The sequence below is a fragment of the Ochotona princeps genome, chromosome 8 (genome assembly GCF_030435755.1).
Source record: "Ochotona princeps isolate mOchPri1 chromosome 8, mOchPri1.hap1, whole genome shotgun sequence".
Taxonomy (NCBI): Eukaryota; Metazoa; Chordata; class Mammalia; order Lagomorpha; family Ochotonidae; genus Ochotona; species Ochotona princeps.
Window position 1 is genome coordinate 40,049,230 of NC_080839.1, and position 16,577 is coordinate 40,065,806.

The window sequence follows — 16,577 nt, forward strand, 5'->3', positions numbered from 1 at the left end:
ACATTACGCAGCACGATTTTGCTTGTGCTCCTTCTTACATTTATTTAACATGTCATGAATAGGAATCAAATATTTTTTGCCTTGGATGAAATTAGAAATTAGAATGCCCTCCCCTCGATTCTGACGCATTAACCAGTTCAAGTAATGAAACTAGAGAAGACCAGAGAAAATCATAATAAAAGTTGACTATATAATTATTATTTTAGCTAATATTTATTAAACACTTTACAATGATCAGGGCTGCTGCTAATTATGTTATGGGTATAAACTCATCTGATTGTTAGAACCACCATGAGGCTGTTAGCCGCATTTTATACAAAGATAAAGTGATGCATAGAAAGGTTGAGTAACCTGCCCCAGATCACACTGCTAGCAAATGGTAGAGAAGGATGGTAAGCATGTCTGACTCATCGCACTATACTGTTATACCATTCCACAAACCTCTGTACCATAACTGCTAAACCACATTCAACAAGCCGCTACTCTACATTGTTACACCATTCAAAAAAACCACAACACTGCAGCTACACTAATGACACTAGTCCTTACTGCTACAGCATTCAACAAATTACCATACAGACAGGATAAGCATTAGTAGGGAGCTAAATTAGAAGTGGAGCCGTGGGAAGTTGAATTAGTGCCCATGTGGGATGCTGGTATCCCAGGCATTGGCTTAACCTACTATGCCACAACACTCATCTCAAGAATAGACATTTGATAGACTGATTCCTCCTTGAACATTGTTCTAAATGTGCTTTTAAAAAGACTGAAAAAAAAGGAACTGTGATTAACTAAATTTCTTTACAGATTTCAAATCACAGTCACAAATATAACAAAGTGGAGTTTTCCCAAGAATTTCAAACACCAAACAGTAGACTTCGACATTTAACAAATAACACCTTCCTACCCAAGACTCATATATCTAGTAAAGATGATTTATAAAATTAATAATCAATTGATTATTTTCACCACTTAGAAGATCATAAAGAAAAAACCTACACAAGCAGCACAAAAATTTAAATTTACATACTTATGTAAGTGTAATTTACAGTAAGGTATCAATGCTTTCTAGTCATTACTTCATCCTGGAGTGACAAGTCTCCAAAGGGAACAGAACACAGCACCCATTTTGGGCTTGCTGCTTACACCAGAGTTCATGAGCTCCAGATATTGAAGATCTCTAGGGCTCAAGGCTAGAACTTCCCATTTTCTCTATCTTAAGCTCACTTCCTGGTTGTCTTGTTATCAACCCAGGTTCTCTGACTCACAGAAATTAACAAGAAGTCAGCTTGCAACTCTGATGAAATTCACTGATGAGATTCATTGGGAACCTGTATTTGGATACAAGCTTGACAAGAGCTGTTATCTGTTATCTGCCAACTGACTCTCCCAAGGGAACTGAACAGGTGCGTATATGGGTTTGGGGAAATGTGATGGTTTTCCCTCACCAAACAGCATCTCCTCATGTACTGGCCTGCAGCTGTGGCTCACCCTTCTGGGTCCATGACGTTGCATTTGCACTAGGCTTACTGTTCTGATAGAAGCTGTTGGTACTTTGCATAAAACACGCTAAAAATAGCAGTGCTGCTCACTATTGTCCCTCACTCCCCAGGAAGGTCACATATTGGTCACAGTGGACTATTCTGGGCATGCATGTGGGCTAGGAAAGTCCCTAATAGGGCAGGAAGGAGTCCTTTGTGGTTACAGGATTCAGAAGCTCCTTGTTCCTATTTAGCTTAGAGCTGGAGATGGACACACGTCAGGCCAGGAGATGGTTTGATTTAGTGAGTCCAGCTTCCATCCTAATTCAATCTCACCCATCCTATGGCTTTAACTATCACCTATGAGCCAGTGATTCCCTATTGTGTATCTTCAGCTCTAGTAGGCAGTAGAACTGTTCACCTCTGTTTCTGGTCTTCCTTTCTAGGTACATGGGAAAACTGCACTTTCCTTCCCCCACTGAAATTAACTGTGACCCTAGGACATTCTTTGGGCAAGGAAATACAAGTAGATCCTTAGGGCTACTGCAAAGTGAAAGCATTTCATTGAGGGTATTAGGGTCTAGCTCCTTCCTCTCTTTTGCTTTAGCAACACTCCAGGAAGTAGGGAAACAACATGAAACAGAACCTTACATGTTAAAACAAAAACAAAAACACCTCATTGTTTAATCCAGGGAAATTGTGTGGTTGTTACTACATCTTAGCCTTGTCTACTCTAATATTAATCTATACAGACTTCTATTTCCTCTCCAGACAGAAGTGCTGACTCAGATGGCCAGATGGATATTTCAAACCAAGCAGGTCCACGAAACTCATGCATTTTCTTCATACTTTTCATTTTCGTGAACTTTTATTTAAAGTATCAGTTATTTGAAAGTCAGAGACACAGATACAAAAGGATTTCCCTCTGGTCTATTCCCCAGATGCTCTCCAGCGCCAAGGCTGGGCCACACTGAAGCTGGGACCCAAGAACTCAATACAAGCCTTCCATGTGGGTAGCAGGGACCCCACTACCTGGGTCATCACCTGCTATCTCCAGGGTGTGTATTAGCAGAAAGCTAGAGTGGAGAGTGGACCCAGGACTAAAACACAGCACCTCAGTGTGAGTTGTGGATATCACTACCTGTATGTACCCTTAAACAATGGGCAAAAGACCTACCCCCCCATAAGCTTTTTGAGGACCCTCAGTGTACTGATTTCAATATTTTTTTGGACCTCAAGAAGTTTATCTTTTATTTCCAATTTTCCGCACAACTTTTGAAGTACCCTCACATGTTCAGTTGTCCCTCCATTTAGGAGGTGAGTTGATTTCAGGACTCCCTGAGGATAACAAAATCATGGATGCTGAATCTCATATAAAATAGAATAGCATTTTCATAAATCCTATAAATCCTCATTCTTTAAATAATCTCTGGGTTACTTCTAATATCTAACACAATATAAATGCAGCATATTGGTTATTACACTGCATTATTCAGAGATGAAGAATAAGGCAAAAAGTCTGTCCATGTTAAGTACAGGTGTGATTTTCCCCCTGAATATTTTCAAACTGTGGTTGGCTGGCTCTGGAGATGCAGAAGTGTGGGTCCAGAAAGCTGACTGTCTGCACCCCATTTTGTTTCATCACTCATCTATCAATAGACACAGTTTATTTCCACTTCTTGGCAACTGTGAGTCACGGTGGTATGAATGTAGGTGTACATTCCCCTTGGTTTTTTATAACCCTCAGCTAGCTTTCTGACCCTCTTTCTACAGAAGTGGTTCTTTAGCAAGTCAGACCTGGCACTTTCTTCCACCCTAACACGGAATTCATAAGTTACAAAGATCTACCTACCACATAAAATCAAGAAAATAAGTTCATGAAATGATGTGTGTTTCCTTGTGTCTAGGAGTGATTGGCTGGGAAATCAGAAGCTTGTCCGCTGTGCACAGCAACCACTGGCACCAACACAGACTAAACATTTCGTACTGGTGAATCAAATACCACCATAGTGTTACTTGCTGGCATGAGTTCCTGAAATGAGCAACAACACAAACAACAGCAACGAAAACCTCTCTTCAGTGTCCATAGCAATGATAATCTTAGAAAATTATCTCCTATTCATATTAGAGAGCAAATTTTGAAGTTTCTAGATAAAATAGAATTAGGTTCTCATTTAAAAGAGATGATTCTTCTTTTGGATTTCATATATGACACCAGAAATTATGGAGGACATAATGAAGATCTGGCTGCTGGAGGGTTCTGAACAGTGCAGGATGTCTATCATTCCTGGCCTAGGCCCAATAAACATCTCATAATCATTATGCAACCTCAATCATTATGCAACCAAGAAATAACTGTCAATGTTTCCCAAATGCCCCAGGAGGCAGTACTGTCCATATGAAGGGTCATTGTCCTCCAGTGAACAGCCTCCAAGGCTGTCTTTGGTGGGTCTTAACCACAGTAATGCTCTGTAGCTGTGGCAGCCATGAGAAAGCAATTTCCAGACCAATTTGTCTAATTGACCAAATAGTGTGACATCCACTACCATGTATAAGACCACATTTCCCACAGGTTTCTCCCAGCCAAGTGTTGGCACAATGGAGGGGCAAAGATTCACTTCCCCTAGGAGGCTCCAGACTCTTCTGACAGATGATTTCAGCTTGAAGTTCTGTGACAGCTTTGTTGCACCTTCGTTTCGGTGCATGATCATCTAGCACCTTTCCACTCAACCTTGCTTCTTTCTTTTCTTCACTTGGGGTCAGACCTGTATTGCCTTCTGACAGCTTTCCTATCCTACAATTCCCTCCACATAACGTCTCATGAGGATTTCCCCTAACTACCTTATCCATTTTATCTCACAGTGCCATCTGCTTCTTTGAGGACTTGGACCATCATAGTAGCAAACAATTACAAACTGCACACAGTAAGCACCACAATACATGCTTATTGCTAACATTTGGGAAAAAGGTGGAAACTAGACAGCTCTGTCCAACCCCTCATCTCGGATCAGACTAGCCATCAATCAACAGAAGATGATTTCCACTGTGCTGACTGAGGACCTGGCTGTGCTCTAGGTTTCTCTGCTTCTCCAGGAGACAAGCACAGGCTCAGTCTCACGGCAATGGTTCAGACACAGGAGAAAGGCCCATAATGTAAGCCCATTTCAAACCTTTGTTTGTCAAGGGCAACTGTATCTTTGGGCCAAAGAGAATCATATGACTGAGTTAAGACTGGATATTGGAGGGCTTTGAAAAGTAACTTGATAGAGGGTTAGCACACAGAGTGGCAGAATGGACTGTCTTTATAATATGCCAGGTTCTACACATTTCTCTTATAACTGAGGTACCACTCTAGATTTTTTTAAATGGTTAATTTCTCTTACAATTTTCTATAATCATATAATGTACAGTCACTTTTTGATGAAGAGTGAAATGCTGACTGTTTACCAGGAGACTGAGTTACCATGTGAGACTTTTAAACCAGAAAGGGCTTTCATATATTTTCTGGTGAGTTAAGGCCCATTTTTGTTTCTCTGTGCAGTGAACCAGTGCTGTGACTGCCCATGACACAGATTAAATCAGTTTCAGATGGCAGAGTCTGTATTTTCTTTCGTGTATAAGAATGAGTTACTGGGGCTGGCGCGATAGCGTAGCGGTTAAGGTCATCGCCTTGACCGGTTCTAATCCCGGCAGCCCCGCTTCCCATCCAGCTCCCTGCTTGTGGCCTGGGAATGCAGTCGAGGACTGCCCAAGACGTTGGGATCCTGCACCCACATGGGAGACCCAGAGGAGGCTCCTGGCTTCGGATTGGCGCAGCTACAGCCGTTGCGGCTGCTTGGGGAGTGAACCATCAGACGCAAGATCTTCCTCTCTGTTTCTCCTCTCTGTATATCTACCCTTCCAATAAAAAACAAATAATCTTAAAAAAAAGACAGTAAATTTTCAAATCCCTTCTGCACAAAAGTATAGAAGTTAGGAAGTTATTGATTTAAAAAACAAATTAGCTAAATAACATGTTACTAGTTATGACAGTCTCCAATATACAGCTACTATACATCCCCTTAAATGAAAAGCCACAAAACAAAATCAACAACAGGAAGAAAATAAAAGAAATTAACAACACCATGAAGTTAACTAACATGCTACTGAATGATTAATGTGTCACTGAAGAAATGAAAAAGAAAATCAAGAACGTTCTTGAAGAAAATCATGCTATTGTATGATCTATGAGTCATTGATAAATTTAATCACAAGAAACTGTTTTGAAGAGATGAAACTAACACAAACAAAAACATCAAAATTCATGAGATATGGTTTCCGCTGATTTTTGTTGGTGAAATGTGTCTCTTCTAGACAACAAATAGATGTGTTTTGTTTTTTATTCCAGTCTACTAAACTACGACGTTTGATTGAGCTTAAGCCAAATACTTTCAGGGTTAATATGTATGGGTGGTAATTTGGTTCTGTCATTTTAGGAATGGGTTGTTCATTGATTTAGTCTTCTGTTGTCATTTTACTGAGATGTTCTTCACAAGTAACATGTTATTTAACTTCAGGGTATTGTAAATGTCTATTTTTCTTCCTATTACTGATTTTTGTATTGTGACTTTTCATTTAAGGGAATGTACAGTAGCTGTGAAATGGAGACTAACATTCAGATGTGAGGATGTAGTGTGGTATGCATCTCTGCTTCCAGACAAAGATGGGCTTACAATGAAACTGTTCACTATATCTTGACAATAGGATGCTGGACTCTCTGCCATTGTCCATGCCTGCAATGATGGGCATATGATTGTGTATGAAGAACTATACTTTAGTAATGATATAGAGGAACTAGGTGGGGGGAGAGGAACTGGGGCAGGGATAAGGGAATATGGAACTGTATCATAAAATGATAATAATAATAAATAAAAGATTAAAAAAATAAAATAGAATGAATTCAAAGTTAGCCCTATAATGACATTGCTCACTTACAGGCTAACATTCTTTCCTGAGTGGAAGGAAAAATCCATCATGTTCCAGATCAGTAGGTAGGAATTATATCTAAGCTTGAATCTACCCATGGCCTTGGGCACTGTGAATGTGGATCATTTGTCATTTCTGTCCCAGTGGGAAGTGAGAAAAGACCCACAGGTCTAAGCCACAGGCTCTCTCACAGCTCTAAGTTTCTATAACACCGGCTTTTACACTAAGGTTGTTCAATGGCTGTGCAACAAAATCAAATACAGAGTCTTATCCCCATTTTCCCCCATCATTTATTCTCCCTTGGAAAAAAATATGTACTTTTTAATTCTGAAAATTGCACACCTACAGAAAAGTTTCAAGAACAGAACAGTACATACCTATATTCTCAGCTAGTTCTAACAGGAATAAACATTTTGCTTTTCTTATACATTACTCCCTTAATATTCATGTACAGTTCCCTTTGCCAAGTCATCCAAGAGTAGTCAACAGACAACATGACACTCCACCCCTAGATACTCTCCAGAGGCCTTAAGAGTGGGGCCATTGTCCCATTACCCACATTATGATTGCCACACCTAAAAAAATAGTAATAATCTCACATTAAATTCAATATACACTCTACATAAAAGTTTCTCTGTGTCACAATTTTGCTTTTGTCATATTTTACTTCAGGCTCCACTGCATTTGGTTGTTATATCTCATTGATCTATTCACTGAAAAAAGCGAAAAATAAATAAATAAATATGTAGAAATCTGCTCCTTTTGTAGGGCTAAAAGCTATCATTTCCAGGATGAAATTCTGGAATCTGTCCATTTCAAATTTTCTTAGACACCAGATAAGAGTCAAGTTGGAGATTAGTTGAGTTTTACTTGTAAGGCAAGTTTTTTTTTTTTTTTTCAGTCTATTACCCTAATTATGCTCCAGTCCACTTTGGTGGATTTTGTTCTGAGCACAATATATTCATGTGACAATTATAACTCATTAAAAAATTGACATTTATTTCCTCTATGTCTTGCTGGCTTCTAACCCTACTCTGCCTATCACGTCCTAGCATTTAGAAAGACTTACTTGTTGGGCTGTAAAGCCATGGCCTCATTTTGGATTTCTTAATTCTAAACTCTTTTCATTTAATGCATTAAAAATGCTTCTGGGCCCGGCAGCGTGGCCTAGCGGCTAAAGTCCTCGCCTTGAACGCCCCGGGATCCCATAATAGGCGCCGGCTCTAATCCTGGCAGCTCCACTTCCATCCAGCTCCCTGCTTGTGGCCTGGGAAAGCAGTTGAGGATGGCCCAAAGATTTGGGACCCTGCACCCGCGTGGGAGACCCGGAAGAGGTTCCAGGTTCCCAGCTTCAGATCGGCACAGAACCGGCCATTGCGGCTCACTTGGGGAGTGAATCATCGGACTGAAGATCTTCTCTCTGTTTCTCCTCTCTGTATATCTGACTTTGTAATAAAAATAAATAAATCTTTATTGGCCTCACCCAGGGCGGCCAGCGCACCATGTGGTGCCAGGCTCTGCCTGCTGGCCGCCCGGCCGGGGAGCTCTGGGGTAATGGATGTCCGAATTGCTGTTTAGATAGCTCTAGGGTGACCCCACTGTTTCTGGGTTCTGAGTCAATCCTAAAGATTCCCAACGCCAGTAACTCTTCTTTTGGAGAACTTCTAATCACTCAATAATGCTGAGCTTTGAACACCTATCATGCAAAAGATAAACCCCGGATTGTCTAGCAGGATATTTTTTTGCCTGACATGATGTTGGTTCAGGAGACTGGTCACATTAGGCAGGTCCATAATTTTAACTAGCACTCTAGAACCTTATCCTGGGGTGGACTCTGTGCAGGATGTGTGGGCCACACCCTGTAGAAAGTTTGGCCCCACTGGTCAACCTAAATTTTAGGTGGTTATGGACTAAGCTAGGTGTGACCAAGGAGTCTGTCATCAATCACAGGTAAAGGGATCCACCATAGACTGGACTGGGCAAGGCAGCAGCACCCAAATGTGCATCCTGAATAGGCTGTGGGGTGGGCCGGGCTGCAACATTCACCAGCTCATACAAGGCCAAATGGGAGGCCAGAGTACACCGGGCACTGGCCTAAAAACCAATGGCATGTATGTAAACTGGGTTTGGGAGTGGATCAAGTGGAGGTACTTGGGAAGCTCCCCTGGCGAGTCATAGCTCTCGCTGGTGAACACGTCGTCCAGATCTGGGGGTCGGACAAGCAGGGCATAGTAGCTCCAAAATGTGTAACTTGGTAATGGAACGTAATGTACTGGGCAGGACTGAGCAAACCTTTGTCTACAAGCAAAACTAGAAACCAGCATGGAACACAGGTCATACCGAGCTAGGCTCTTGCACCTACTGGTCCTCAGAGCAACCACGGGCAGGTGCATGATTTACAGCTAGGAACAAGCCCAATCGGGGAGGTAACGGGACACCCTAACTGGGTTGAGGTTCCCACCAAGGGGCGTATGTGCTAGAATTGGGGCTGCGTTCTATCTAGGAAACAGTTGCAGTCACCCGAGGCACTAGTGTGGGCTGGGATTGGATGCACCAGGCCAGTTCAGACCCCAACACCATCTGGTGTCATGGAGAACCAGAGGGTAGATGTGGGACTGACTAGGCTGGGTCTCAACCCCCTAATGAGCCATGCGTGAGCTGCATGTGGGTATGGACGAGCCATGGCCGGGCTGAAACATCCAACAGCAAGAACCAGAAGTGGGTGAAAGCCAGCCAGGAAAAGCCACTGTTCCTGCTAGGACAGGAGGTGAACTGAGTTGGGTTGGCTCAAGGACCCCCTGGCATGCACAAAATCTGACATTGGGAGGGGTTCTGATGGAGGAGCCTGGGCAACTCCTCTGGCAGGACACAGTCCCTGCAGGTAAGCACAAGAAGCATGATAGGAAACAGTCCAGAATAGGCCATGGAAAGTTTCCCACTGGCACACATTCAGCATGGGTCAGGAGCAGACCAGGCTGAATCAGTTCATATCACCCACTGGCAAATCCGATCACCAGATCAGAGTGTGGGATGAGCCGGGTTTAGTCGCGACAAAACCAGTACACATTATGGAATGCCAGGGCGTGGTTGCCTGTACTGGATATGAATGCAGCACCCAACCAGCACACGTGAGATCCAGGAAGGAAGGGAGGGGCAGAACTGGCGGGGGGATTAAGGGGCTGGTTCCCTCGCCGGACAGCTACTCCCACTGGAGAGCGTGGGCTGGGATAGAGACAGACTAGACTATGCAAGGCTTCAACACCTGTGCGCTGCATGTGGACTAGATCAGGGAAAAGCCAGGCTGGGCTGATTATTCCTGCTGGTGCAAGCATAAATTAGAGTGGGTGAGGGATGTTTGGGGATAGCCGCAGAAGCTGGCAATGGGGACTAATTCTGTCAAGTCAAATCACAGAACCACCTAAAGAGTGCATAAACCAGGACAGAGAGACCTGGGAGGGAAAAAGTGGGTTCCCCCTTCTTGGGTCACTAGTCCCGTGGGAGGGCATGAAAACTAGGACGGGGGCTGGGATGGCTAGATAGAGAGGTACTCAACAACACCCGTGAGGGCTGGATGGTTGAGTTGGTTAGATAGAACTAAGCTTTAATACCCATTGACAAGTGCCAGAGCCAAATGGGATGGGGGACAGACTGGTCTTCTGCTACACATACTGGCAAACCAGGGTAGGGGGCGGGCCTGGTGGGGGTTATTGTGGGTCGCCCCAATTAGGCTGCAGCTCCCACTGGTTTCTGTGAGGGCCGAGTACGTGCTGGGCAGAACCAGACTGGACTGTAACACCCATTGGTTCCAGTGCAACTCGGGACTGAAAACAGAACCAACCCAGCAATTGCAACCACCAGCTGATCGTGGTGATGGACTGTGCCGGGCCCTGTGCTTGCTAGAACATACAAGAAACTAGTCTGGGAATACCTCAAAGTTTCTTTGGAGATCTCCCCAATCGAACTGCTGGACTCAGAACTCTAACCAAGAAAAGACAGAAGACAGAGCAGATCAATCATTCATCTCAGCTATATGTTGGCAGAGAAAAAGGGGGCAAACGGAGACTTTATGATGGACCATATCAATCAGTGGATGACCTCATCGAGCGAAACTGGCAGCGATTCATAACTGGAGAACTATTAACACCACTTGAGCACATATCTCAGAGCATGCCCCACATCCGGGACTCGGGGTGGGCGGGAAACCGGGTGGGGCTTCTCCCTCAATATCCCCCTTTACCTCAGATACAAGATGGAAACAATATGGACATAATAGTATTACCCACTTCCCTATCCCCCTGAACCTTTTTTTTTTCTTTTTCTTTCTTTAACTGTAATTAACTATGTAAAGATTGTCAGCAACAACACAATAAAATAGATTAAACAAAACAAAACAAAACAAAAAAAATCTTTAAAAAAAAAGCTTCTGTATCAAATAATGGGAGAAGCGTGAGAGAAGGAAGGACTGAATTACTGAAACACAGATCTTTAGGCCTTGCTCTAGAGGAATAACGCACTTTAACCATTTACCCAAATGATGATAGCTCTACTCATTTTTATTCATTCTCTGGGTCTTGCATAGTGGTTTGCTCTTAGCAAGTAACTTAATAAACATGGTCATGTTGTTGAATTAAATCCTTACTCTCAGATCTGCCATTCACAAAATCCAAACTAACCAACAGTGGTTTAACTCCTCTTTCAATGCGCCTATTTCACCAGGAAAGAAATGTCAGTTCATGTATCTTAGTTGGGCTCTGAAACCATTAAAACAGACGTTTTATTTGTTTCATCCCCACTGTGACCAAATTCTCCTTCCAGTATTGACTCAAATATCTGAGCCTAGGCCAAATCTTTAGGTTCCAGGGGAATCATGACAGTGCACCCCACCCCTATTTTTGGTGGATTCAGATGAAACTGAGGGGGAACCTAAAGGAAATATTAGAGATGACAAAATCACTAGTAGTTTGATGCCAGAATGCTACTGTGACCTAAGTTGTCCACCATGTCAGAAAGAGAATTTACTCTTTTGGATTTTTGCTCTGCTTGTTTTGTGTGCTAAGTAATCTGATCTGTTTGAAAAATAAACATTCTCTTTTTAAAAACAAAATCACATTGCAGCTCCTGTAACTTGCACACATGGGAAGAACTAAACTGACATTTAACCTTTTAAATATAATCGTTATTTAAACCATCTAGTGATTCTCAGTAAAGGTGAGGACATACTCAGGAATCTAAAATTGTCTGTGATATAAACACAATTTTTTTCCAGCCATTCATGGCAAGAAATAATACTGGCTCAATGATTACAGTCTTGTTACTAGTGACTAGCGAAATAATGTGGAAAATAACAACACAGTCATCAGATGTGAAGGTAGAACCTCTTTGCTAACAGACGCCAACAGGTGGTAGCACACGAACTATTCTCACGACCTAAAAACACTGGGTATGACAACTTTAATAAGGAAGGAATCATACCACTGTCACCATTTTAAAAGAAATCCACCACCATTGCCTTGATGAGGGGAACTGATCTCCATGACATGTGATACAATCATGATTTTAAGGACATGACTAAATGGCATAACAAGTGGGCATATCTGTGGTGGTCATCGTGATGTCTTGATATATGTGTGCATGGTGGAAAGGCTAAATCAATGTATTGTAATATGCATTACCTCATAGTCATTTTTTGGTAGTGGGAAAACTTCAAATCAGAAGCATAAAATGCTTTTTAAAAAACCAAGGGGGCCCGGCAGCGTGGCCTAGCGGCTAAAGTCCTCGCCTTGAACGCGCTGGGATCCCATATGGGCGCTGGTTCTAATCCTGGCAGCTCCACTTCCCATCCAGCTCCCTGCTTGTGGCCTGGGAAAGCAGCTGAGGAAGGCCCAAAGCCTTGGGACCCTGCACCCGCGTGGGAGACCCGGAAAAGGTTCCTGGTTCCCAGGTTCGGATCGGCGTGCATCGGCCCATTGCACTCACTTGGGGAGTGAAATATCGGATGGAAGATCTTCCTCTCTGTCTCTCCTCCTCTCTGTATATCCGGCTTTCCAATAATAATAAAAAATCTTAAAAAAAAAAAAAACCAAGGGACATTTAGATATTTATAACATCATTCACAGGCCACACAAAGTTATCAACTTAAAAATTGGCCCATTAAAAAGCATTTTTCTAAAAATGACCTGCTATAGATTTACTGACTTCCAAATTTTGCTGTGGTTGTTTTGGCAGAGTCAGACAAAATGAATTTGTGGCTTTAGGCATCTAGCAGGCCAAACATTCCTCATGCCTGCCTCAATTTTACTCTTTTCCCAATCTTTAAATGTATAATATATTGTTATTAACTTTGTCATTATGACATACAATTGCTCTGCTGAATTATTCCTCCAATCCAACTGAAATTTGGTATCCTTTGACCCACATCTCTCCAGTCTTACCATCCTCCATTCTCAGCCTCTGATAGTCAGTATTTCACTTTATTTCTTTAAAAAAAAACCTTGATTTTATTTATTTTAAAGGTATAGTGACAGAAAAAGAGGCAGAGGGAAATATCTTCTATCCACTAGATCATTCCCCAGGGACTTGGGTCCCTGCCAGTCACAAGGGAGACCTGATGGCAAATGGGTGGCAGGAACCTGGTTACTTGAATCATCCCCACTGCCTCCCACAGACTAAATTACTAGGAATCTAGAGTCAGAGGTAGAGCTTCACACTCAACCCAAGTAATTCCGTTATGTGTGGAAAACATTCTAACCAGTGTCTTAACCGCTAGGCCTAGCAACTACCCTGGGAAGTGCAAACTAAAATCACGTTGCATACCATGCCACAACTATTAGATTGGCTGTTATCAAAAATACAAAAATACAGGCAAAGATGTGGAGAAATAGAGACTTTGTACATCGTTGGTGGGGATATAAACTAGAAAAGCTATTTTAGAAAAGCAGCATGGAATCCCGAACCACATTTCAACTGGCTGCACTAAGATGCCTTCCCCTATTCAAGCTTTTAAAATTATGAAATTCTTTCATTTGCAACAACATGGATGAACTCAGCATGGTTAAGTAAAGGCATGGAAAGACAAATCTGATATTATCTTGTGTATATATGGAATCTAAAACAATTAAATTCAGTAAAGTAAAGTAGGGGCTGGTGTTGTGTTATACCAACTTAAGCCACCACTTACAGTGTCAGGGCCCTGTCTGCCTACCAAGGGCCCATGCATTCTCACACGCAGATTCCCAGACCCTGTGTGCTGGCGTGCCAGCATCTGCCCCGTCCCCCTTCCCCTACACATCTTTGGAAAAAAAATAGAATAGGCGATTATGCTGGCACATTGATATAATTAACACAAATTTGGGATTAACCGGGCCCAGAATTCCTGCTAGCTGTTAGCAGTTTTTTTTCTCCCCCTAGTGTGACACTTGTTTAGGTACAATGCAACCTAAGCCACTGCCTACAGCTCAGGTTATATTTAAGTTTTTAACCCATTTTCAATTGGTTTTTCCTTATGGTATGAAATGAAGGTCAATTTTTGGTTTTCTGCCTGTGGACATGGGAATATCCAATAATTCCAGCAGCATATATTAAAGAAACTGTCCAGAGGAACTTTCTAATAGAACTGTCCAAAGAGACACCAGAGTTTCGACACTTTCGGAAGTCCCGATTTATTATTCTGTTGTGGCCTACAATACATGAGCCTTTAGGGTAGGGAATCTGTGTGGGTTAAACATGGTTGAGAGTTCATTGCTGTACTCTTAACAGCATGGTAAGCCTGATTACTCACCTTTGAATTTGGGTTAGACTAGGATTTTTCTTGATGATAAAAGAAGTGATGTCCTGGGACTTCTGAGACTAGTTTTACAGCTTTCTTAAGACACTCATTCTGGAGGATGTCAACATTTAGGTCAACATTAAGGTAGAAATTCTGACCACCCTGAAACTGTCATTTAGCGAGGAAGCCTAAACTAGGACCTCTCCCCACCTCACACACACACACACACACACACACACACGCCTAGTCAACCCCAGCCATCCAGCCACACTAGCCTATGTGCCAGTCATGTGAATTAAAGATTGATGTGACATGAGGAAGAACTAAAAGTCTTAGTCAAGAGTCACTACCAAGAGCACAGGCATCCAATCTGGACTGAACAGTTACCAGCCATCTCCAGCAATGCAGCCATTAAGGGGCAGATGCAGGGTCCCCCTGCTACACCTTGGTGTGAACTTATGAACATCAGGAAGTGGCTGTTGTCTTATGCCGGTGTGGCTTGCGGTGGCTTGTGAGCAACAGATCACTGGTGAAGACACTGAAGAGAGCATGTGTATTACTCAGCTGTGCTACAGTAATGCAGCCTCAGATGTGTCTATAAACTCAGTGAGTTTCCACAGCACTTACAAGGGCTTGCCAAAAAAAACTGTGGAAAATGGAATTAAAAGAGAAGTTTTCTTTGTTATAAAAAAATTTTATGCACATGCATAGTTTTAAATAACACACATTTTGCATGAGCTTTTTGAGGACCCTCCTGTTTTTCTCCCTTGTCCATGGATTGATTGGAATGCTTTTTTTTTTTTTTTTTTTGAGGCCAGGAGGCCATAAGGTGTGGTCAAGGCTGCAAGCTGCTCTCAGATACACCTGCATGTCTTCTTCTGCTGCAAGGCTGAAGGCACAGCAACCACCAAAGGCAGGAGGGATTGTACATACAAGGAAGTTTAAGTGCAACTCTGCAAAGACAGTTCAATGGCTCTGCTTGCAACACACCTACTTAGTCTGTTGATTGAGTCACCTGACCAAGCTCCAAGTACATGGAGTTAGTAAGCAAATGTCTGTCCAAGTGGGAGGAAGAATGAAGGAAACACTTGCTGAATGATATGCCAACCAATCACAAGACTGAAGCAGCTGATGAAGGTGTGACTACAGTGAGTGATGCCAGACTAGATAACTTTTTAAGATTTATTTATTTTTATTGAAAAGTCAGATTATGCAGAGAGGAGGAGAGACAGAGAGGAAGATCTTCTGTCTGATGATTCACCCCCCAAGTGGCTGCAACAGCTGGATCTGAAGAGATTTGGAGCCAGAAGCCTCTTCCAGTTCTCTCATGTAGGTACAGGGTCCCAAGGCCTTGGGGTTAGCCTTTACTGCTTTCCCAGGCCACAAGCAGGGAGCTGGATGGGAAGTGGAACAGCTGGGACATGAACTGGCACTCACATGGGATCCTGCCATGTGCAAGGCAAGGACTTGAGCCACTAGACTACTGCACTAGGCCCCAGACTAGATCATTTTAAATGTATTTCTGTGATTTGGTACTCATCCATCTAGAACATTTATGTCATCCAGGGGGAGAGGAGAACCCTAGATACTTGGAAACAAGAAACATGTAAATTATGAAAAGACAAAAAAGAAAGAAAAAATAATAGAATGGTAAAAGGAAAGTAATGAAAAAAATAAAGAGGGGAAAAGGCATAAAGTGAGACTCTTATAAAGGATGTGGTAACATTACAACTATCCCAGTATGCCTGTTTTTTGGTTTACCACCCAGCAGCCATAGGGCAGCCAGTTCCTGAAAGAGGGCCCAAGAGACCAGCTCCTTCGCAGGCAAAGACTAATTCAATGACAGGTGCACTGGGCACAGAAGAGAACATTCCCAACCACTGCTTTCCCATACAGTACCACACTTACACCTAAGCCAAATGCCAGCCATTCAGGGAGTTCCCTGCTCACAGCAGAGGGTTAACTATTAACACAGCTCTGGGCACAAAGGAACAGTCCAAAAGGTATGGGAGAAGAAGCAGCGATGCAGCAAGGGATTCAGAAAGGCAATGGTGTGGGAGGGCAGGTTTGCTGCAACTTGGTGGAGGCCAAAAATAAAAATCAGTGGGAGCAGCACAGTTCTCTTTTAGTTTCACGCCTGAGGGGCGGGGGGCACTGGCCTGAGAGGATGTGAAGCCAGATCACTGTGGGCCCTGATAGCTGGGATGAGGAATACACCCTTAAGTCAAAGAGAGCTCCGGAACAAGAAGTGACACAGAGTTGGTACTGTTAGAGAGTATTCTTCTACACTTCTTTAGTAACAAATCCCCATTTTTAACTGGGTACCTTCCTGTGCAGAATAAAGATTCTATGTCTAATATCTCTAG